General features: G+C 40.2%; 1 protein-coding gene across 1 annotated transcript in view; it reads right to left on the bottom strand.

The window, feature by feature from the left end:
* FMN1 (formin 1) overlaps positions 1-25406 on the bottom strand; it is a 279933-nt gene that overhangs the window by 231155 nt on the left and 23372 nt on the right. The window lies entirely within an intron of this gene.

Here is a 25406-nt window from a genome sequence, read left to right as displayed (position 1 = left end):
TTTGATCCAATTTTAGCCTGAGTCTAATAACCTTGATTCCAACAAAAAAATTCCAAGTGTATACAAGAACTCCAGCCAACAACCAAAACTACCAGCCCGCTGGCTAAGCATGAAGCAGCTTGGACAACTTTATTTCCAGCAGGAGGACTAAGTATGTGGGGTCACAGAACTATACAGACTGGAGGACCACAAAGCAAAATGCTATGGAAAAACATTTTTGTAGGATAAGTTGTTTTCTTAACAATGTGTTTGGGGTTATGAGTATGAGTACTAAAGAAGTAGTTAGATGTTGTTTAAAAAATATATAAAAGGACAGACTATTTCTTCAAGTGGATTTCAGAAATCAGGCATGAAAACTCAGTGTCAAACCAAAAATGGATGAGGGAAATCATTGGTAAAGCCATAACAGGACAGGAGTGTTGCTGTTATTATAAATGGTCACACTGCTGCTCTTACAGGGAATGTGTCATACTAAGCTGTGAAACTGTCAGCAAGTTCTGTGAATTTTACATCCAAACTACACCTTGAATCAAACCCCACACTCATCAATCACCACTATGGTCTAAGCCACCATAGTCTTCTCCTGGACCTCTGTAATATCCTAGAAAGGTCAACTGCTTTGACTCTCACTACCACCACCTTAACCCATTCTCCTCACAGCAGTCTGAATGATCTAGTAAAGGCATGAACCAGATTATTCTCATCCCCGGCTTTTCAATGCACTTAGAGTGAAATCCTAACTCCTTACTGCAGCACATAGCGTCCTTCATGACCTGGCTCCCACATACCTCTCCCTGTCTTTGCCTTGTTCATTACAGACCAGGCACTCTGACTTTCTTGAACTTGTCAAGTTTTTCTACCACAAAATCTTTACAATACTGGAGATAATAGATTGTATTTACTGAGCATTTACTGTATATCAGGCATTATCTAAGTATTTCATATATATATTGACTCATTTTTCCTCCTACAATAACCCTATGATGTAGCTACATTACCCCCATTAATGATGAAGAAATCAATGCATTATGAAGTTAAGCAGCTTTCTTATTCAAAAAAGATGGATAAATTGCAGAGCTAGGAAATACACGTAATTGAAGGGTGAATGTATAAACAAATTGTGATATATCTATAGAATGGAATACTGCTCAGCAATACTAAGGAATTACTATTGATACATACATCAACATAAATCAATCTCAAAGACATTATGCAGAGTGAAAAAGTCTCAGAGGGCTAAGTATTGTTTACGTCCATTCATATGACATTCTGGAAAAGAAAGTTATAGGGATAAAAACAGATCAGAGCATCAGTGGGCAGAGGTGGGAAGGAGGGGAGCTAGAATTTGACTAAAAAGGAATGGCACACAAAGGAATTTTGGGGGTGAAACCTTTCTTAACAACCTTTCTTAATCCTGATTACCGTGCTGGCTACATGAATTCACACATGAGTTAAAATTCATAAAACTGTGCATCAAAAAGAAAAAGTCCATTCAATAATGTGTTAATTTTCTTTGAGATTTTATTTATTTATTCATGAGAAACAGAGAGAGAGAGAGAGAGAGACAGAGACACAGGCAGAGGGAGAAGCAGGCTCCATGCATGGAGTCTGACGTGGGACTCGATCCTGAGTCTCCAGGATCACGCCCTGGGCTGAAGGCGGTGCTAAACCACTAAGCCACCCAGGCTGCCCCCATAGTGTGTTAATTTTTTTAAAAAATCAACAAATATTTTACTTTTAAATGTTTTCTCTAGGAGACTCAGCATAACTCATGAAGACCTGTTACTACTATTTCTATTCATTATTTTCCTAAGATACTAGCAGATGCAATAGGATAAGAAAAAAGAAAACGTGGGTGCATACACACACACACACACACACGCATACATGCATTTACATATAAAAAATAAAAGAAAAAATTAAGCTATTATTATGATCATATATTTAGAAAAATCCAAAAGACTGCCTGCAGATAACATGTTAGAATTAATATAGGAGCGAGGGAGGGGCAAGATGGCGGAAGAGCAGGGTCCCCAAATCACCTGTCCCCACCAAATTACCTAGATAACCTTCAAACCATCCTGAAAATTTACGAATTCGGCCTGAGATGTAAAGAGAGACCAGCTGGAACGCTACAGTGAGAAGAGTTCGCGCTTCTATCAAGGTAGGAAGACGGGGAAAAAGAAATAAAGAAACAAAAGGCCTCCGAGGGGGAGGGGCCCCGCGAGGAGCCGGGCTGAGGCCGGGGCGAGTGTCCCCAGGACAGGAGAGCCCCGTCCCGGAGGAGCAGGAGCTGCACCAACCTTCCCGGGAGGAAAGGGGCTCGCAGGGAGTTGGAGCAGGACCCAGGAGAGCGGGGATGCCCTCGGGCTCCCGGGGACACTAACAGACACCTGCGCCCCGGGAGAGTGCTCCGAGCTCCCTAAGGGCTGCAGCGCGCACGGAGGGACCGACCGGAGCAGCTCGGAGGGGCTCGGGCGGCGGCTCCGCGGAGGGGGCTGCGGGGCGGGAGCGCGAATCCCACAGCGCAGGCCCCGGAGTACAGGGCGCCGGGACACAGCCCAGGATCCGGCCTCCCCCGGGACAGGCAGAGGCCGGGAGGGCCCGAGACAGCAAGGACGCTCCTGCCCCGAGCTGAGCAGATCAGCGGCCCCGCCCCGGAGCCTCCAGGCCCTGCGGACGGAGAGCCGAGAGCCCCGAGCCCCGTAGTTCCTGCGGAGGCTGAATCCAGGCTTCCAGAGTTGCCATAGCAACCGCTGCTGTTCCTCCTGGGGCCTGGCGGGGTAAACAACCCCCGCTGAGCCCGGCAGCAGGCAGGGGCAGAGCAGCTCCCCCAAGTGCTAACACCTGAGAATCAGCACAGCAGGCCCCTCCCCCAGAAGACCAGCTGGACGGACCAGTGATACTCCCCCGTGTTCCAATACAACTTGGTTTTGGCCACTCTGCACTGAGCAAAATGACTAGAAGGAAAACCTCACCTCAAAAGAAAGAATCAGAAACAGCCCTCGCTCCCACAGAGTTACAAAATCTGGATTACACTTCAATGTCAGAAAGCCAATTCAGAAGCACTATTCTACAGCTACTGGTGGCTCTAGAAAAAAGCATTAAGGACTCACGAGACTTCATGACTGCAGAATTTAGATCCAATCAGGCAGAAATTAAAAATCAACTGAATGAGATGCAATCCAAACTAGAAGTCCTAACGACGAGGGTTAACGAGGTGGAAGAACGAGTGAGTGACATAGAAGACAAGTTAATGGCAAAGAGGGAAACTGAGGAAAAAAGAGATAAACAATTAAAGAACCACGAAGACAGATTAAGGCAAATAAATGACACTCTAAGGAAGAAAAACCTACGTTTAATTGGGGTTCCCGAGGGCGCCGAAAGGGCCAGAGGGCCAGAATATGTATTTGAACAAATCCTAGCTGAAAACTTTCCCAATCTGGGAAGGGAAACAGGCATTCAGATCCAGGAAATAGAGAGATCCCCCCCTAAAATCAATAAAAACCGTTCAACACCTCGACATCTAATAGTGAAGCTTGCAAATTCCAAAGATAAAGAGAAGATCCTTAAAGCAGCAAGAGACAAGAAGTCCCTGACTTTCATGGGGAGGAATATTAGGGTAACAGCAGACCTCTCCACAGAGACGTGGCAGGCCAGAAAGGGCTGGCAGGATATATTCAGGGTCCTAAATGAGAAGAACATGCAACCAAGAATACTTTATCCAGCAAGGCTCTCATTCAAAATGGAAGGAGAGATAAAGAGCTTCCAAGACAGGCAGGAACTGAAAGAATATGTGACCTCCAAACCAGCTCTGCAAGAAATTTTAAGGGGGACTCTTAAAACTCCCCTTTAAGAAGAAGGTCAGTGGAACAATCCACAAAAACAAGGACTAAATAGATATCATGATGACACTAAACTCATATCTGTCAATAGTAACTCTGAACGTGAATGGGCTTAATGACCCCATCAAAAGGCGCAGAGTACCATGGACTTTCTTCAGAGACTTAGAACAAATTATTTTAAGATTCGTGTGGAATCAGAAAAGACCCCAAACAGCCAGGGGAATTTTAAAAAAAGAAAACCATATCTGGGGGCATCACAATGCCAGATTTCAGGTTGTACTACAAAGCTGTGTTCATCAAGACAGTGTGGTACTGGCACAAAAACAGACATATAGATCAATGGAACAGAACAGAGAACCCAGAAGTGGACCCTGAACTTTATGCTCAACTAATATACGATAAAGGAGGAAAGACGATCCACTAGAAGAAAGACAGTCTCTTCAATAAATGGTGCTGGGAAAATTGGACATCCACATGCAGAAGAATGAAACTGGACCACTCTCTTGCACCATACACAAAGATAAACTCAAAATAGATGAAAGATCTAAATGTGAGACAAGATTCCATCAAAATCCCAGAGAAGAACTCAGGCAACACCCTTTTTGAACTTGGCCACAGTAACCGGAGAAGGACAAACAGTGTATGTTCTCATTCATTTGGGGAATAGGAATAATAGCGAAAGGGAATATAAGGGAAGGGAGAAGAAATGTGTGAGAAATATCAGAAAGGGAGACAGAACATAAAGACTTCTAACTCTGGGAAATGAACTAGGGGTGGTGGAGGGGGAGGAGGGCGGGGGGTGGGGGTGAATGGGTGACGGGCACTGAGGGGGACACTTGATGGGATGAGCACTGGGTGTTATTCTGTATGTTGGTAAATTGAACACCAATAAAAATTAATTTATAAAAAAAAAAAAAGAGATTTTGCAAGTAATCCTAATTATTCTTTTATGAGAAAGGCATACTATATATTGATAGTTTAATTTTTTGTTTGCTTTTTTCTTTGTTTTAATAAATAAAAAATTGTACGTTTTGGAAAAAAAAAAAAGAATTAATATAGGAGTTTAGTAGATTTGCTAAATATAAAATAAGTATACAAAATCCTGATACCACCAAGTTTCACACAGAAAACCTGGGGCACCTGGGTGGCTCAGTGGTTGAGCATCTGCCTTTGGCTCAGGTCATGATCCCGGGGTCCTGGAATTGAGTCCTGCCTCAGGCTCCCTGGAGGAAGCCTGCTTCTCCCTCTGCCTTGTCTCTGCCTCTCTCTGTGTGTCTCTTATGAAGGAATAAAATCTTAAAAAAAAAAAAAAAAAAGGAAAACCTAACATTCACAGTACCTCTAAAAACACAAAGTACTTAGAAAAATCTCATTAATTTGTAAGACCTCATTAGAAAACAAAAACATCATATTGAAATATACTGCCAAGACACAGAGGGTGAGCAAGCTATGTTTTTTAATAAGACTCAGTATTGTAAAGTTGTTAATTTTCCCAAGTTGATTTATTGATTCAGTGCAATGCTGTTAAACATTTCTAAGGGTTTGCGGTTTTTTTTTTAATAAAGAGTTCATTCTAAAACATATACCGAAGCACAGATATGCAAAAAAATAATAATAATAATAAGAGCCAAGAAACTCTTGAAAATACAAAAAAAGACAACTTGCCTTACATTCTGATAAGAATTATTTTTATCACAACATAATTAAAGTAGCACAGTGTTGAAAGAGGGCTCATCGATAACAGAACAGACTATAGGGCTCAGAAAGACATGGTGAATTCTTGGTCACTTTACAAGACAGAAGTATCATGGAAGACCTTTGTTTACACTAAGAATGTTCTTTCTAATAATTATTGGTTAGGAAAAGTGGTTATGCCTATGGAAAAACAAAAAATTGGATCCCAACTTAATAGCTGATAATAACCAATTTTAAGATGATTAAAACCTAAACTGTAAAAAACCAAACTACAAATGTTTAATAAGACAATACAACAGAATATTTTTATAATTTCAGGTCACAAAAAAACTTAAGATTCAAAAAGCATTACATATAAAGGAAAGAAAATTTGAATACATTAAAATTAAGAACTTCATTTCACCAAAATACATCATAGAGGGAAAAGACAAGGCCACAGATTGGGAAAATACACTTAAAACAAATAATCAAAAATCGTGTGTGTGTGTGTGTGTGTGTGTGTGTGTGTGCGCACACGCATGTGCATTATTTCCTACAAAACTACAAAAAATGAAAAATGGGTGAAAAAATGCCAACAGGCACCTAAAAAGACAACATGCTAGTACAGATATATTCAAAGGTACTCATCCTCATTAGTAATCAGGAATACTGGAAGGCTGACAAAATACTCACATAATTGTGGCAAGAGTACAAACTGGTACAATCACTATGAAAAATGCTTGGTATTTTTCTAATAAAGTTGAAGCTACTCATACCTCCCTACCCAACAATCTGCATCCTGGCTACACATCAATGGAAAAAAATACCTATAAAAGGAAAGCAAATAATAGTAACAAAAGTCAGGATAATGGTGGAATCCAGGAAAAGACAAAGTGAGTCGGGTTATGATTGAGCAAGGTGGCATCACATGAGGGGGTCAATGAAAAATTATTCTTTAACCTCTATGTGTTTTATGTCATTTTCTGTATGTATACCTAACATTAAAATGTAAGGAAAAAAAGCATAATCAAAACTCAATTCCAGGCCTTTACAAAGTTGGCAAATTGTAGCTAAGCCAACCTTCTTACAAAACTGATGCTCCTTGGAAATAACATATGCATTCTAAATAGAAATTACACAGAATATATTTGAAATTATTCATTTTGTGTAAACTGTACCTGTAAGGGTGTGACAGATATAGTTATGACTAATTTAGAGATTGATGGAGACTATTGCAAAGCTAACACCCAGCAAATCATGATTCATCCCTTCTTCAAATATTTTTGAATATTTCCCAGTGTAACAAGTGGCAAAGAACACATCCCCACTGCTGAGAAGGAATGCTCATGCCATGGATTTACAAGAGAATATAAAAGTTACAGAATAATGAGTCTAGGCAAGATTGGTGGTTTCCAAACATGACTAGTTAGTGGCAGTCCCCTCCTCTACATTTTCTAAGTTTGCAGATGCAAAGGTAGAGCCCTTCTTTCTCGGACATGAGGGTAGTGAGGCAGAAATCTCAATTCAAGACTAAGGATGTTTTTTTTGTTGTTGTTAAAAAGAGAATTTCACCCTGGTCTCCAGTAGCTCTGGGACTACCACATGAAAAAGAGAAATCAAGATTTTGAGTTTCAGGGCTTGAGAAGGGCAGACCACTTTGAGGCTACATTAGCACCAAAGGAAATTAACAAATAAATTCAATTAACCCAGCCCACAAGAAAGAAGCTTGAAGAATATTTTTATGAAAATAATATATTATATGAAAAGACAGAAATAGGAAAAAGGATCCTGACAGGCAGGATTCAACATTTTGGGGAAAAATATTTAAGAACTTACCTCCATTAAAAAAAAAAAAAATTCTTTCTAGTCAAGTACTTAATCTAATTTGAATGGATCCCTTTTGTAGCACAAACGTTCCTTTTTTTTTTTTTTCAATCAGCTCACAACAACAAAACAGGCTTTCTGCCGAGTATCATGAGAGTATGCATCTTCCAATTCACCAAGAGCAGAATTGAAGGTGATCTCACTAACATAGGGAGGCATGTAGTCACCAAAACTAGAGTTCCACTCAGTTTCCCTTAATTATAAATGGGTACAAGTAACACTGAGTGCTATTTTTCAGTAACTGTTCTAAGCACTTGACACAGATAATTAATATATGACATCTTCACATCACACTCACAAGGTGGGTTTACAGATAAGCAAACTGAGGTACACAGTTTGAACACCTTTCCCCAACTCAAATGCTAGTAAGTGCCGGCAAGGTCATTCTGGCCCACCAGCCTGTGATTTTTGCCCTGTGGAGTTGTTCGTTTGGTACTACTGTTCTTCTTATAGTTGGGTAAGCTTCAGGTACAACCAATGCTCAAAGTTCCTAGGCATTTAAAGGTTGCTGGCTTCACCCAATCACTAGAATCACTAGTGGACTTGATAAATCCTTTCTATAACTTTTTAAAAGGGGCCTGGGGCATTTTTAACCCCAGGGAGGTTTGACGAGTCCAGGGTTAACATGAACAGTGTGAGTTACAATGGCTGGTCCCATCAAGTTATGTGATTGTGATTCATCTATTTTCTCTACTGGGACTTTCAGAACTATGGCCACCAGTTTGTGGTTGTATCTGGTTTTCACTTATATGCTCTTACATGTATCCAAACCCTTCCCCTACACAGATATACACACATCCCATTGGAAGAAATGGATCATGCATACAGTTGGAGAATTAGAGAATTCCTGATTCCCTGATGGATGAGAACTGTGGCTCTCTTCCTGCTCATGCATTCTAATTTGCACTGCCTTCACCTTTCATTGGCTTGACCCATTGCCTCACATTGCTACACACAGGTTAAAGCACATACCTTCAGTCTTAAAGGGAAAGGATCCTTTCTCTGAATTTATACCTGGAGAATATTCAGTCAGAGTTTCCAAAGCTTTGCATGCACAATATGAGGTCCTTTTTTTTTTTTTGCTAATAGCTGAATTTTAACAGGTGAATATTTATTTTAATATATGTTAGGAAAAAAATCAAACTAGCACATTAAACCCACAACCTCATGAATATTACTGTTATAAGAATAGCGTTGGTCAAAGTTTAGTCTCTGGAACTAAAGATCACTGGGAACTTCTCAGAAATGCTAATTCTCAGGCCCACCTCAGACTCAATAAAAACTTAGAGGATGCTCTAACGAGGCTCCCAAGTGGTCATGATGCATTCTATAGTTTGAGAACCACTGCCTCTGAAGATAGGTTACTCTTACTCATACAGAAAGTCCTACACAGTACAAAAAAAGTTTAAAATTTTTGAAGTAGTAAAAATGTATAAATATATGCTCCAAGTCACAGAGCTGGTACATAAGAGATGTCATTTGGGAATTACTGACGGATGAATTCAAACAAAGTTACCCAAGAACAAATGCAGAAACTTTCTCCAACTATCTCTAACATTAATGAAAACAGTGCTGGGTCATCAAAGGCAAAATCACAGACAACTTACTTCAATACCTAAGAATAAAATAAAATTTGAGCTTTCATATTTATATGCTCAGGAGGGCAAAGCATTTGGCCTGCTCTTGGTACACGGTAGGTCTTCTAGATTTGTTTCCCTCGCCATGTGCCTGTAAACAATGCAGTAGTTGTACAGGTCGGGGCAGGGATCGCTGCTTTGGTATCTGTTAGAAACAATCGAGGAAGATTAAAGTCAGTGGAGTCCAGAGAAAAAAATGGGGTATAATCCAAGTCAACAGCTGTCAACATGTCCATCACCTGAAATGTCAATATAACACCTCTTTATCAGTGGATCTGCAACAATAACAGTGGAAGTGTATAATAAGGAGCCCAACCTTTTTTTTTTTTTTTTTTTGATGCCAGACTGCTAATAATACCTCTCCCTCGTCTCTTTTGCCTCACATCTGGACAATCTAAATAACAAGCCTTTGACATAAGCAGGGAATTAGAACCACACAAGCTACTGCCCGTAAGTGGGGATCCTCAGCCCGGCTCTATCCCCTAAACACTGTAAAATCCCAAACCAGTCTCTTTCCTTTCAAGGCTTTTTCTGGTCTGCTCTCCCCAGAAGTCTCATTATTTTAATAAGTGAACCTTTTCCTACCCTCTCTTGTGTGTGGTGTATGTGTGGAGTTATCAATCTTAGCATCTGAATGAAATTTGGATAGAGATTCATCCTGTCTCCTCAAAAAGGATGAGGTCATGTAGAAGTTATACGAATCATCAGTGAAAGTAGCCATTATGTTGTTCTAGATAGGTATAAAAAGGAGATGACTAGTTTCCATTATCAGAAAAATACATGATTGGACAAGAGCTGGAAGACATCCCGCGAGGTTAGGAATTTATCTTTCAATCTCTCTCCGTGGTTAAGGACATTTAGGATTTTTTCAGGCAGAAATATAAAAATGCCAGTATTCATAGACCGGGAGATTATCCCAACTCTTGAAGCCTAGGAGTTTCTCTCTAAGCCTGGTAGCTCTTTCATTCATGTGTTTAGTGTCTCCACAAGCCAGGCACTGTTGAGGCAGTGGGTAGGTATAAGAAAGGGAACAGCACATATTGCCAGCCTGAAAGACTTCTCTTTTGAATTGTCTTAGAAGCTTTTCGCACTTACACTGAAGTATTAACACATGAAGCTTTTGTTTTCTTAAAAGATTTGATTCCATTCACTTGTTTGATACACAGCTGTCAAAGCCTGGAACATTGCTCAGCAGGTACTCATGCACTCATGCCTGCCCTTTCTGCTTGGGATACAGAGTATCTCCAGAAGCCCCAGGAGATACTCTCCTAGTGGAGAGTGAACTGACATGATGGGAAAGAGACTATTTAAATTTGCTTGCACCCAGTTTGGCCTGCCTCCTTCACTCCTACTCTTTCACAAAAGAACATACCCCAGGTGACCACTCCTCAGGCTGCCTGGGTCCCACAGCGCACACCTATGCCCTCACCATAGTCAGTGGCCACATCCAGTCTGCGCACAGCATGCAACAGCCCAGCCTGCCTCGGTTGAACCACAGATGGCTTCTGCAAATAAATGCTTGAGATTGAAAACTACTAGGTTTCAGTACAGCCTGTTACACAGCATTATTACAGTCATAGCTGATAAACATGCTAAGTGTCCAGTTAAGTTTACTATGTGGAGACTCAGACCACTTTAGAGGCTTTCAATAACTGGAATGGACAGAAAAGGGCTTAGAGAAGAGGATAAACTGAAGGGAAGCGGGCGATGATTAAGGTATGTGTATCCTTTAAATACTAAGCAGTTGAGTCTGTATGTCCCAAGGTGATGGTATAAGATAGGTACAAAGGTCAGCAAATTCATGGCTATATGTCTTGACTTTACCCAGATGCCCCAGGCACATATTCAAGGCCAGGCCCCATTAGACAGCTTACCACCGGGACATCCATTCAATGAAATTCCAGCTCCCGGTGCGGGATAACTCACCTTTCCCTGTGGTTTTCTTCTGACACCCCTATTTTCAATCTGTTAAAGGAGAGATACTAAACAGCTTAGAACCCCAGGAACATAACAAGCTCCCTACGACTTATGTTTCCCTTTCTATTCATGTAGCATGTCAAAGCCAGGAAGCAAATCTAAAGAGGCACACACTTGTCAGAATAAAATCCAGGCCACGGCTGAAAGTACCCCATGACTGCCATTAGGTGGCAGTCACAATACTTCATATTTAAACTTGAAACTCAGCCACCAGGACACAGGGTTCTGCAGGGGTGGGCACGTGGGGACTGAGGAGGGTGGACCAGAGTGTGAAATGAAGGCTTTTCTTTACTATGAAAGATGGACTAGTGTGGACATGGTAACTAGATGAGAAAAACTGGGGGGACGCCTGGTTGGTTCAGCAGCTGAGGGTCTGTCTTTGCCTCAGGGCATGATACCAGGTCCTGGGATTGAGTCCTGTATTGGGCTCCCTGCAGAGAGCCTGCTTCTCCTTCTGCCTGTGTGTGTGTGTGTGTGTGTGTGTGTGTGTGTGTGTGTGTGTGTCTGGGTCTCTCATGAATAAATAAATAAAATCTTAAAAAAAAAAAAAGGCAAAAGAAAAACTGGAACAAGTAAGGGATATTTCTGACCAGGTTTCCAAAAAGTTAAGGGACCCAACAGACCTCCAGTTGTTATAGGTTCACCTTTTTCATTCTCTCCTAAACCTGCATGACAAGGAAATCTAAAATACAAAGCAAGAAAGTTAGAAGTCACAGATGAGAACCAAAATAGAGTAACATCCTGGAGAAACAGAACTGGAAAAGAACAGCCAAGCAGTACTTTGCACCTGAAGTGCTGGGCCCCAGTTCCAGAGGCAGACAGGATGGCCTGGAGTCAGGTTTCTGTAGAGCAACAGGGGCTGAGAGGGTCCCCGGGGAGGGGCGGGGTAGAAAACGGAGGGGGGCAAGCTTGCTGCTTAGAAAAAGGGAGAGGGGTGCCTAGGTGGTGCAGTGGGTTAAGCGTTGGACTCCTAGTTTCTGCTTGGGTCCTGATCTCAGGGTGGTGAAATCAAGCCCCACCTTGGGCTCTGTACTCAGCATGGAGTCTGCTTGGGATTCTCTCTCTCCTTCTCCCTCTGGCCCTCCCTACCATGCTCACTTGCGCTCTCTCTCTCTCTCTCTCTCTCTCTCAAAGGAATACATCTTAAAAAAGAAAAAGTGAGAAAGGAGGAGTAGGGTAGCTAAAGGGAAGATAGAAGAATCTGCTGTCAACTGCTATCTGGAGGCTTGAACTGGAGGATACAGACAGGGATGAAGACCAGACTCCAAACCCTGCCCACTCTTGTCCCCAGTGACTAAATCTGCAATACCCATATTACCATCTTGGCCTGGGAACCCCAAACACCAATGGAAGACCAACTTCTGGTCTGGGGACCTTGCAAGGACCAGCTAAGACAATTGCAAAATAGACAAGCATAAAGGTGGGGGGATAACTTATTTTCTTTTTGTCTTTTTTTTTTTTCTTTTAAAGCAAACTATAGATAGGGAGCCTTCAAACCAAGCTGCCAGTACATGTGAAGAAAGCTAAATGTCAACATAGGCAACAAAACCAAATATTGAAACACAAAATCCCACAATAAGTATATTAAAGTTTTAAATATTAAATATATATTTAAATATTAAATATAATCCCACAAGTTTTAAATATTAAACATGTTACAAGTATTCTTGTCGTGCTTAGAATCTTCACCAACATAAAAACAACCATTATGAACAATGACAGTAATAGCACACCATGGATTAAAAAAGAATAGTAGGTAACTAAAGAATTCATAAATATTACGAATGTAAAGTATACTCATTGAAATTAAAAGTTGAAAAGCTAGGTAAGCTGGCACAATCAAGGAAGTAATTTGTGAATAAAAGATAACATGATAATTAATGAAAAACAGCACAGAAAAGACAAGGATAATAAAAAAGTCATAATTAAGGAACTCTGCCATTGGTACACAGACAACAAAATATACCATATAAAATAGGAAATAAAGACTGTAAATAGAGCCACTCACATAAGGAAACTGAATGTGTGGTTGGACAGTATATTGAAACTTATGGAGAAAGGGTAGATTATTTCTTAATCCAAATATAAGAAGTATTCATACTTCAAACCATACAGAAGAATCAATTCCAGTGGATTAAAAATCTAAATGTGAAAAGCATAAGGGGGAAAAAAAACACCTTGGAAGGACATTACAGTATCTTGATGAAATTGGGGTTTAAAAAAAGATTTTTTACAAGAGGGAAATCTATTTTTAAATTGAGTTGCATTAAAATTACCAAAATGAAGTATATTAAGTTGCTAGAAAGTGATACACTATATACATAGATAAAACATTTGCAAAGCATATAACTGATAAAAGATTAGCATATAGAACAAGCAGGTACCATAAAGAAATAAAAGAAGCAACGAATAAAAAAAAAATAAGCAAATGGACAGTCAATTCATGGAAGAAGAGCTCCAAATGGCTAATAAGCCTATAAAAGAACAAACTCCCTTGGCTTCAAAACAACACAAATTAAAACCACAATGGGATATTATGTCACACACATCAGACTGGGAATGGTTAAAAAGTCTGCTAATACCAACTGCTGGTAAGAAAGAAGAATGAGAATTCCACACATTATTGATGAGAGCATTAATTGCTACAACCTCTCTAAAGATCATTTTGTCAATATTGAATTTACAGGTATACACCAATAAAACCAAAAACGCTACTTCAAATTTACTCCTGATGAAGCATTCACATATGAGCACAAATGTTAAAAAAAAAAAAAAAGAACATTTACTAGAAGCATTGTTCCTAACCATGAAAAGTGGGAATAAATTTAAATTTGTATCACCAAAACAGCTAAGAAAATATCGAGTGATATATTCAAAGTGATACTATGCAGATATTAAAATGAATGAACCAGGGCTCCTGGGTGGCTCAGGGTCCTGGGATCAAGCCCACAGCAGCTCCCTGTTGAGCGGAGAGTCTGCTTTTCTCTCTCCCTCTGCCGCTCCCCTTGCTTGTGCTCTCTCTCAAATAAATAAAATATTTTTAAAAATAATTTAAAAAATAAAAATAAATGACCTAGAGCTATACATACTGACACAGATTATCTAACAAATAATTCCGAGAGAAAAAGTCACCAAAAAATACACATAGGAGGATGCCTTTTTTATAGACTTTTAAAACACATAACCATTTTATATATTGTTTGGGGACTGTATACCTATGTATAAAGAAGTACACGGGATTAACAAACAATTTCACCTAAGGGGATGGTAAAGGGCATACAAAATGCTTCAAATGCATTTGTAATGTTTTATTTCTTAAGTTAGGTGGTAGGTATAATCATGACCTTGAATGCAACTAACACCTTACTCTTAAAATATATAAAGCAAAAACTGACAGAAATAAGTAAAATAGGGGACTAGCAATACCCCTCCATCATAAATTAATAAATCAAGCAAATAAAAACACTGATACAATTAATAACCCTGATCATATATAACCCAGAACCCAACAAATCAACAATACACATCCTTTTTAGGCACATATATTTGTAAAAACTGATGATTCATATTGAAAATCTCTTTAAAAATTTCAAAGTGAATACTATCATACAGACCATGTTTTGTTTTTTTTTTAAGATTTTATTTATTTATTCATGAGACACACAGAGAGGCAGAGACACAAGCAGAGGGAGAAGCAGGCTCTATGCAGGGAGCCCGATGTGGGACTCGATCCCAAGATCCCGGGATCACACCTTGAACCAAAGGCAGACCCTCAACCACTGAGCCACCCAGGTATCCCCCATGTTCTCTTTTTATAATGCAATTAAAAACAGAAAAAGGACAGACTAAAAATAACAAAAATTAGCAAAGCTAGTTCAGTGATTTGTGAAAATAAACAAGGCAACTATGCAGAGTTTATTCTAAGAATGCAAGAATTACATGTCATCTGAAAATTTATCAGTTACATCTACCACAATATACTAAAGGAGAAAAACCATTACTTCAAAATCTCAAAACAATACAGAATGACACAGGAAAATATCTTAATAAAGTTCAACATTCATTCTTGATTTTAAAAAGAAGAAAAGCCAACTTTCCATTAACAGAAGGGAGTCGAATTCATGATATCTATCAAGAACTTTCAGCAAACTTCAAATGTAATAGGAAACTTCAGGAAGCAAGATTGAGAATGCCCACTGTTGCCCTTATTTTCCTATATTATGCCAGAGGTCTGGGACAAGGCAGGAAGAAATAACACGTAAGAAGTAGGAAGAGACAAAACTGGTGTCATTTACAATAATATGATCATCAAAATTTATACATTAATACTGTTTGTACAGGGTTTAGAAAACCCACACTGCACGTTGCCTAGGAACACACAGGCTGCCTGGGAATGGCGCCTCCTACAGTTCTGCGTTGCGGCGGCTCCCACACCAACTTTGGGAACTCTGGGGAGGTGAGCAGAGAAAATGGATTAAAGGAGGATTGCGACACGGGCCTCAACCCTGGCTTTTAAAAGTCTGAAGAAACTATGGCAAAATGTTTACATACAGGTGGTATACATATGCTATATACTTTTTGCTATTTTTCTACAAGTTTGAAATGATTCAGGATTCGGGACTGTCTTCTATAAATAATAATGGCTATCTCCAAAATTTCACAGTATAGACTATGTGCATATAAGACTGGGTTTAGCTTTATAATCAAGTGAGAAAAACTGCCCACCTCAAACAGAATTAATATACACAGTACTAGTAAGAAACACCCACATTCTCTCCCTCCCTCCCACCCCACCCTTTTCAGGTGGCACATATAAGCATTAGTTGACTTGATGGAAAACTTTGGAAGAAGTTCCAGCTTGTGCCTCGACTCAACTGACAGAGCCCTTTATTTTAAGACCAACAAAACGAACCTCAGGAGAGGAAGGTGAAGGTCAGTCTCTGGAGAGGTAGGTGAAAGCTAGCCAGTTTTAACTTGATTGAGAGTGGAATTTTCTAGTAAACCAGGCCAGACAAGTACCCAGGAGGCCAGGCCACATGCCCAGGTTTCTAAGGGAGACAGGACTCTTGCATCTCCCAAATGGTGGAAAAGTACTCAAATACAACATACTGCACCTGCCACAGGGCTTACTGGCTGGAAGTAGGAGGTCATAACTAACATTGCTTCTACCATTCAGAATTTAAGTGCAGGTTGTGTGTGTGCGTGTGTGGTTCTTTTCAAGCCTATGTCTCTTAGTCCTAATACCAAAGATGGGAAAACCTATCAGACATATAGGAAGACAGCAGAGTAAGAGTGTGGGCTGGACAGCTGAGTAGCAGCTTCTGCATATTCCATGCAGGAATATGGTGAGAGGCAAGGTCACATGGAGGAGATCCAGCCCAGAAGAACTGCACAGTGCTCTGGCTCTCCATCCAGCCAACATCTCCAGAGTTGCCAGATTTAGAAAATAAAAATACAGGATACTTGGTCAAATGCGAACTTTAGATAAATAAGAGATAACTGTTTTAGTGTGTCTCATGTCATACTTAAGACCTATTTATACTAAGTAATTATTCATTGTTTATCTGAAGTTCACATTTTAACTGGACAACCTATATTTTATCTGGAAATCCCACTTTTGGATCTCTAAGAATTCTTAGTGGGAACTGTATTCAAAGGGCTGAGAATGTATAAATATTGGAAGAATGTGTATACCCAAGGGTGGCAACTGGCATGCCAGCCTTTTCACCAGCCAGAAACACTGGTTCTAGACATTTCAGTTTAACACGTCTTTTTAAAAATCTTCTGGATGCTGTTTAGTTTCACAATGATACTTTCAGTTTTGTTTTTCCCCAAGTAATCTGATCCTTTCGGATAATTTCTCACCAAAAGTTATGATGAAGTAAATTATCAAGTTTTCCAAGTGAACAAACAATAACATATTAACTAAAACAGAGACAAGATATGCACACACACAAATACACAAATCACCCACTTTCCCTTCTTGTAGAAACTTCATAATACCACTGACAACGTATAAAGAGAAGTCTACTGATTCACAGGCAAAATACAGTCACTACTCAGAGGTTGCAACACACTTTGGAAAATCAGTCATGTGCAGCTGACCACCTCTGATCTTGCTGCATTGTTACCAGAGTAAAAAAATCAATAGAGATGAACTGGAGATACAACCAGCTTACGGGAAGGCCAACCAATTTAATGCCCTTATTCAGAGATTCTCAGCTGTGGCAACGTAATAGAATCACCCAATACATAGCTGGTTTAAAAACTACTTCTGCATAGATCCCAGCACAGAGACAGAGGTAATTGGTATGAGATGCTTGTTGGGCACTGGGATTGACAGCACTCCAAGTGATTCTGACATACGGCCAAGCTCGAGAACCATGGCATCCGTGGGTTTATCCCCAAACAATGATGTCTAATGAGGCTAGAAAGTAACACATACATCTTGACTCTAAAAAGTATGCTCCTCTGCTGGCTGCTACATCCAAGCTCTCCTCTATCCAAGCTAATGAGGCCATGAAAGCTAATTCTGCATTGATCCAAAAGCTATTATACAGGAACTGGGTTCTTCCTTGATGTACTATAGTTCCCCTGAAATTCTAGCATCCAGAAATAATGCTCAAATGTTGGGAATACATAGAAGGGATGGCAGATGGGGAAAAAATAAGCATAAAAAAGGCAAGAGCTTTTAGGCAATTCCACTTAAGTGGTAAATCCCAACGTAACCTGCCAGATTATCATTTAGAAATGCACCATCTGGGCAACATGAGAAGGGATCAGCTCATTTCATAGCCATGCTTAGCTCAGTCTGGCAACAAAGCTCCTAGGGCTGCGATGCCAACACAGCCCTACCTACTCCAGAATAGGACCTGGTCAAGAAACACATCTTTCTTCTGCAAAGCCCCCAGTCTAAGATTCAAGTTCAAGTCTTTTTTTTTTAATATTTTATTTATTTATTTATTTATTTATTTATTTATTTATTTATTTATTTATTTATTTATTTATTTATTAAGAGAGAGAGAGAGAGAGAATGCACAGGCATGCGAGCTGGGGGAGGAGCAGAAGGGGGAAGGAATCTCAAGCCGACTTGCACTGAGCATGGAGCCCCACACCGGGCTCATCTCATGACCCTGAGATAATAAACCCAGGTGAAACCAAGAGTCAGAGGCTTACCCGACTGAGCCACCCAGGCTCCCCAAGGCCAAGTCTTGATTAACTATTACAGAAACAAGGCACTTCTTGAGTTTTTCCTCCTTCCTATGGTTAGAATGATAGGTCAAACCATAAGAAGTAATTTTCACAATTCAAAAATAATAATAGAGAAAAAGGATAAATTTGCCATCACAAAAGGTGACAGGTCTTCTTAGTTTTTATTACATGTGAGAATTCTTATGTTTTACCTAACGAAATGATATCATCATAATCTTTCTGCAAATTCAAGCTAGTTTTAAAAGCCATACAAAGGGATGCCTGGGTGGCTCAGTGGTTGAGCATCTGCCTTTGGCCCAGGTTCTGGGTTCTGGGATGGATCCTAGGGTTCTGGGATGGAGTCCCACATCAAGCACCCCGTGGGGAGCCTGCTTCTATCTCTGCCTATGTCTCTGCCTCTGTGTCTCTCATGAATAAATAAATAAAATCTTTAAAAAAAAAAGCCACACAAAACTTAAATCATAAAATCACAGAATCTTAAAGGTGGAATCTCAGAAGTCACCTAGGCTAACCATCTCTACTGTACTTTGTAGGCAAAGTACATAGGGAAAAACTAATAGCCAAATCAAATCTCAATCAGCAGGCAAAAACACATTTATGACTTGGTGGGGGGGGTAGTCACATGGCTGTTCAGAACACAGGTTTCCTGATTACTTCTAATACGTTTTCTACCATATTTTGAAGCCTCATTATGGCTTTGAAATGAGGTCATAGGTTCATAATAAACGGAGAGTAAAAGAACTAGGGGTTCTGAAGGAAGTGGAAAATATTTGAAGCAGCAGGTGCTGTGAAGAGAAGAGCATAGGTCAGGAACATGTATCAGAGCTCCTGGACAGTGTGGGAAGAAACAAATATTTGGATCTCTCCAGGGCTGGGATTTTGTCAGATGCATGTTACTAAAGGTGATAAGGTAATGAAATCAAGGACAACACCAAGAATCTGACTGAACAGACAGAATCTTAGTGCCCTAGGAAGGAGGGAAGGCAGGAGATGCCAACAGGCATGAAGAAAGATGTTTGGAGCCAAGCTTGTGTGGAAGAGAAGGGATCTGTGTTTTTGGAGAACTGGAAGGGGAAAGCTGGAATAACAGAAGGTGGTGGACAGAAATGGGGATGTTATCATTCAATTTCAAAATTAAAGCTCTCTTGAATAAAAGTAAGGTCCAGAATATCGAGTATAGCTGGCTGCACTGGCAAAGAATACCACTGGAAGGATGGAGAGGCTGGTATTGAAAATGGGTTGTCCACGTGGTCATGAAAGCAAAGTAGAGGGTCTAACCTGGGGGGTCAAGAGTGGAGCGTAACAAGAAAAGTAGCCTTAAAAGTTACATAATACAAAAAAATTAAAAAATAAAAATAAATTTTAAAAGTCACATAATACATCCCAGAAGCCCCAAAGGACCAAAAGATCATGTGACTCTTTATGCGCTGATATTCTGACTTATTTGAATTTTTGTTTTGCTTTTAAGAGCTCTCACAGTACAAGGATAAGGAACTTGCAATAAAAATATCCCTGTGGGTTTAGTGGAATCATTAGGTTCTGGTTGTGATTATAAACCAAATAAATGATGCTTTATATAGCATTTTCTATTACTAACCCATGTCTAATGATTTACTAATACACATTTCCTCAAACACAAGGCACGCATTGATTCTAAGATCCATCAGTATTTAAGTACCACCAAGAAAGAAGAAAATGCTACCAATAATAAATGTAAAATGTCATCAACGGTAAAACACACCATAATTACAGAACTGGAAAATGTGTATCATACATTAGGTGAAATATATTTTTAACTCAATCTTCACAGAAGTTTTATGCAAGAGGTATTGTTATTATTACTCCCATATTATAGATAAAGAAACCAAGTCGCACATTAAGTACTTGTCCATATTCACTTAGGTAATAAGGAATACAGCCAGGATTTGAACCCAAAAAGCCTGGTGACAGAATTCACTCTTAACCCTATCCCAGCTCAATAGATAGTCATTGAAGAGGACAAAAAACAGCATGGTATGCCAACCTAAGCTTTCGGCCATCACCACCAGAAGGAGCCAGCATCATGGAGTATCTGCTACGGGTCGAGCCTGAGGACATGGACTTCCTCAGAGAGAATTCATATTCCACAGAGCAGATCTGACTCATACCCAGGCCTCTCCAGGAGATCCACCCCAATTAGTGGTTTCTTGAAACCCACTGCTCATGGCACCAACTAATCAGCACCAACTAATCAGCACCAACTCATCCCCACACGTCCACAGGTTTTTCCCCATGGCCATTACAGTGTCCATCTTTAGCGACATTTATTCTTCTCCTCTTCCAACAGTCATTATGTGCTTCATTTCATGAAGGTGATTCCTGGAGCCACATTCATGGCTATCCCTAATAGAGAAGCCAGAGCTGAATGTGCCCCCACATGCATCCAGCCAACCAGCCTCTGCTGGCTCCATTCCCTTGGCTCTCACAACCAATAAGTTGGAGACCAGGCTCAGGAATCCATGCATTCTCTTTGCAGCTCATGGCCCCAGTAACTGTGGGAACAGATGTCATGGAAATACAAAGTCAGATCGCTGTTTCCGTGTCTTATAAACATATCAGCAAGTGTTCAATCTTGCCAGTAATCAAAGAAATAGTAACAAAGATTAAGATACCATCTTTGTCCGATTGAAAAACACCTTTAAATCATGAAACCTAGGGCAGCCCCGGTGGCCCAGCGGTTTAGCACTGCCTTCGGCCCAGGGTGTGATCCTGGAGACCCGGGATCGAGTCCCACATCGGGCTCCCTGCATGGAGCCTGCTTCTCCCTCTGTCTGTGTCTCTGCCTCTCTTTCTCTGCGTCTGTCATGAATAAATAAATAAAATCTTAAAAAAAAATCATGAAACCTAATGTTGTCTAAAAAGCAATCAATAGAGTCCTAAGGTAATGACCTCATCATTATCAACAAAAAGATTACTGCTGCCAGAACTATTGTTAGCATCAACATTTACTATCTTCTATGAACCAGGCAACATGCTAAGCATTTTATCCTACTTTTTCTAATCCTTAGAGGCAGATAGTATAATATCCCGTTTTGTAGGATGGGAGGTCACCGCTTCAGAAAAAGAAGTGGGCACTACCATTTGGAAGGTCAATCTGGCAATAGATACCGTTATGATTGAGAGAGCAGACTCTAGATCCAGAAGGCCTGGTTTGAATTCTAGCTCTGCCACTCATGAGCAGTAGGACCTGGGTCAAATTATTTCACCTCCTGTGTCCTTTGTTTCCTCATCTGTAAAAGGGGATAATGATGTTTCCTCCTGGGATCCGTGGGTGGCGCAGTGGTTTGGCGCCTGCCTTTGGCCCAGGGCGCGATCCTGGAGACCCGGGATCGAATCCCACGTCGGGCTCCCGGTGCATGGAGCCTGCTTCTCCCTCTGCCTGTGTCTCTGACTCTCTCTCTCTCACTGTGTGCCTATCGTAAATAAATAAAAATTTAAAAAAAAAATGTTTCCTCCTTGACAAGGTTATTATGAAGATGGGAATTAATGTTTGCACAGTGCTTAGAGCAGTGCCTGGCACACAGGTATGTATTTTTAGCTGTTTTCACAATTCCTATTATTTCATCTTTACTCTTAATGGCTAACTTTGCTTCCTGCTTCACTGAAAAAACTGAAGCTGCTACAAGAACTCCACATCCTCCCACCCAGCATAGCAGCATAGATACCCACATTCTCTGCTCAGATTACTAGAGAGGCTTTTCCATGCTCCTGTCAAAGTCAGCCTCTCTGCTAGTACACAAGATCTCTACCCTACTCACATGCTCAAAGAGATGATTCCAGCAGCTCTTCCCTCATCCTACACCAAATTTCCCCTTTCTACTGGAACTCTCTCCTTAGCATATAAAAATGCTATTTATTTGTCCCATCCTAGTCAGGAAAAAATGAAAGCTTTCTTTTAATTCTGTGTGCTCCCTCAGCTATTCCCCCAACTTTTTTCCTTTTGCAATGAAACTTCTAAAAAAATTTCCTATATAACTGTCTCCAACTGTCATTTTCACTTCAAGCCACTCCAATTTAAACTTTCACCCTCTCCCCCACCCGTACTCTCCAATATCCTGTTTTTAAATTCAGTGGCCAATTCCCAGTCTTTACTTGCTCTACCATTTGGCACATTACGTCTCTCCTTGATAGGTCTTTTTACACTTAGCATGCAGGACTCCAGATCTATTGGTTTTCCTCCTACCTCACTGGACTCCCCTTCTCAGTTTACTTTGCAGATTCCTTCTCCTTGTCTCAATCTCTTCCTGTTGGAGTTCCCGTGGGTCACTCCTCGTTCCCCTTTTCCATCTACACTCAAGCATCTCATTCAACCTGAGTTTTAAACACCAATATGTGCAAATAACTCCCAATGTATATCCACAGCTTACAAACCCTTTTCCCCAACTCCACACACAAAGCCAAATGCCTGCTAACACTTCCTTGTGTATGTCAAATCAACATCCTAAGTTTCACATCAGAAACAATGCAAGAAAGAAAGAAAGAAAGAAAACTTGATATTCCCTCTACACCCAGTCTTCTCCCCCAGTCCATGTCAATTTGATCCTTCCATTGCTCAAGCCAAAAATCCTGACATCATCCCTGTTTTTCCTCACATCCAATTTATCACTAAATCCTGATGGTTCTATCTCCAAAATCAATCCAGAATCCAATTACTTTTTATTGCATCCACTGCTAACAACTGTAGTCCAAGCTACCATCTCCTGAACAAGTACAATCTCTTGTCTGAATCACCATTATAACCCCGTAACTGCAACCCTGGGTCTACCTGCTGCCTCACTGGAGGTGAACACAGCAGCCAAAGAGTGAGCTTTTGCAAACAAACGTTATTCATGTCCTGCCCTGCTCAAAATTCTCTACCAGCTCCCCATTCCATTCTCAGCACAGACATCAGTGTCAAACAATGTCCTACACGGGCCAACAGTGTTGCACACCAGGGGTTCCTTAATCTTTTTGTGCATGTGCCATGGACCCCTTTGGCAGTTGGCAGTCTATGGACCCTTTCTCAGATACAACAGATCATAAAGGAAACCAACTGAATTGTCAAAATATTTTTAATTGTAACACAGGAACAGATGCATTCCTTTATTAGGTCACTAAATAATAAGATAGAGTGGCAGGCCTAACTACTAACATAATTCTGATGTGACGTGGTGATGAACAAAACCATATTTTAAGATAGCAACAGCTATAATATAACGTGACACTACTTGTGATTTCTATTTCTGACAAGGTCACAGAGGTTTTTGGCCTACGTTTGTGGTTGAAAGAAATGTTTGATTTCAGTTAGATGTTATTATTAAGGATAAAAAAATGACATGTTTTTTTAATCCAAGTTAATAAACCCCTGAAAATTCTATCCTAGACCCCTCAAAGGTCCTTAGATCCCAGGCTAAGAATCTCTCCTTCTGGCTAGTGGATTAACTGCTCCAGTTAACCAGACCATACCATGCCCATCCCATACTTAGGAGTCATCACACTGGCCATTCCCTCTCCGGGCATTCCTTTATCTCTTTCTCTTGCCTTGTATCTTTGCTCAAAGGTTGTCTTCTCAATGAGTCCCACCCTAACCACTCTATCTAAAACTGCAACAAACCCTACTACCACAGTCCCATTGCTTCTTATCTAGCTTTCCCCCCTCCCACACCATTTATCACCATCTAATATGCTATATAATTTATTTACCATAGTTCTTTATTATCTGTATTCATCACTATTCCCACCCGTCACCCCCATGTAAACTTGAGGGCAGGAAGCTTTTTTCTGTTTTGACTCATAGATGTAACTCAAATGTCTAGCACATAATAGCAGGCGTGTAGGAAGCATTCAAGCAACACCACCAAACAATTTCATTTGAAATGCTTCATTTGAATGTCTATTAAGTTAAACACTTTGCAATTTAAGAAACCAATGTTAAGAGATTTTATCCATTCATTATCACTGTATATTCCATACTCCTTTCTTTCTATTCATTCCAAAGTGAATCCCCATTTCTTAGAAATGTTCCTTTATCTTGAAGGGAGACAGCATGCTGTGAACTGACAAGTCTGTCAGTTCAATAGCACAAAATATTGGTTCTGTAGCCAACTGCCAAGGCTCAAGTATTGGCTCCTCTCTTTACTAGTTTTGCAAAGCCCAAGAAAAGTATATAACTTTAACAAGCTACAATAGTCTCATCAGTAAAATAAGGATAATTATCTACTACACTGCATTAAAATAAACATTAAAATCGAATTATTTAATCCATGTACATTTAGTTCATTTCTATATGTCTCAGGAGATGTAAAAATTCATTACTATTATCAATAAGATATGGAAATACTCTCTAATACAAGAGTAGAGTAGTACCCTTTTGTACCATTTATGAGTGCTTCATATTCCCTCCCTCAAAGAGGATAATTTAGAAAAGACTTCTAAATTATCAAGGCAATAGAAGCATGCTTATATGTAGTATTAGAATTTAGGAAACAAAGGAAAATCCACCCCTCTAAAGCAACCACTGTTCACATCTTGCTATATTTCCTTCTGTTCTTTGTCCTATATATCTTATCAAGGTTGTAACCACATTTTTTTTAATGACTTTGAACTTTGCAGTAACTGATTTATTTTATTCCTGATCCATAGTAAGACAGGCACTGCACTCGTTTCTTGCTGACCTCTCAGAGACCAGTCTTAGAGTTCTGGAAGATTATTAGCTCATACCCCAGACAACAGAAGCTGGATGGTTCTCCAGGGGCAGCACAACAGGATAGAATCTCTTAGTTCCAGGTAGAGACAGCCACGTTCCGGCTCTCCTTCCAACACTCCGCAGCTGATCTGAGTGTGAGTGAGCTTCCTCTCAGAGTCTATAAAGACCAGCTGACTCCACAGGTGCAGGGGTAGCAGGGGAGGGGAGCAGGTTCTCTGAGCAGGGCTTGTTGGTGACGAAAGTGTCCTTCGTAACCTTAGTTTCCAGTTATAGCCACTAAAAACCAGGCAATAAACCACAAGGAAAGACAAATACCACTGACACGTTCTGTAGAAATGAATCCACCACTTTCACTTGGCACTCAGAATTAAATAAATGTCAGCTGTTATCAGGTATATTGTCATTCCTGGATCAGATCCCATAGTCTATATTTTTAACTCGGTCACAGGTGAT

The sequence above is a fragment of the Nyctereutes procyonoides genome, unplaced genomic scaffold (genome assembly GCF_905146905.1).
Source record: "Nyctereutes procyonoides isolate TBG_1078 unplaced genomic scaffold, NYPRO_anot_genome, whole genome shotgun sequence".
NCBI lineage: Eukaryota > Metazoa > Chordata > Mammalia > Carnivora > Canidae > Nyctereutes > Nyctereutes procyonoides.
This window is presented reverse-complemented; position numbering and strand designations above follow the sequence as displayed.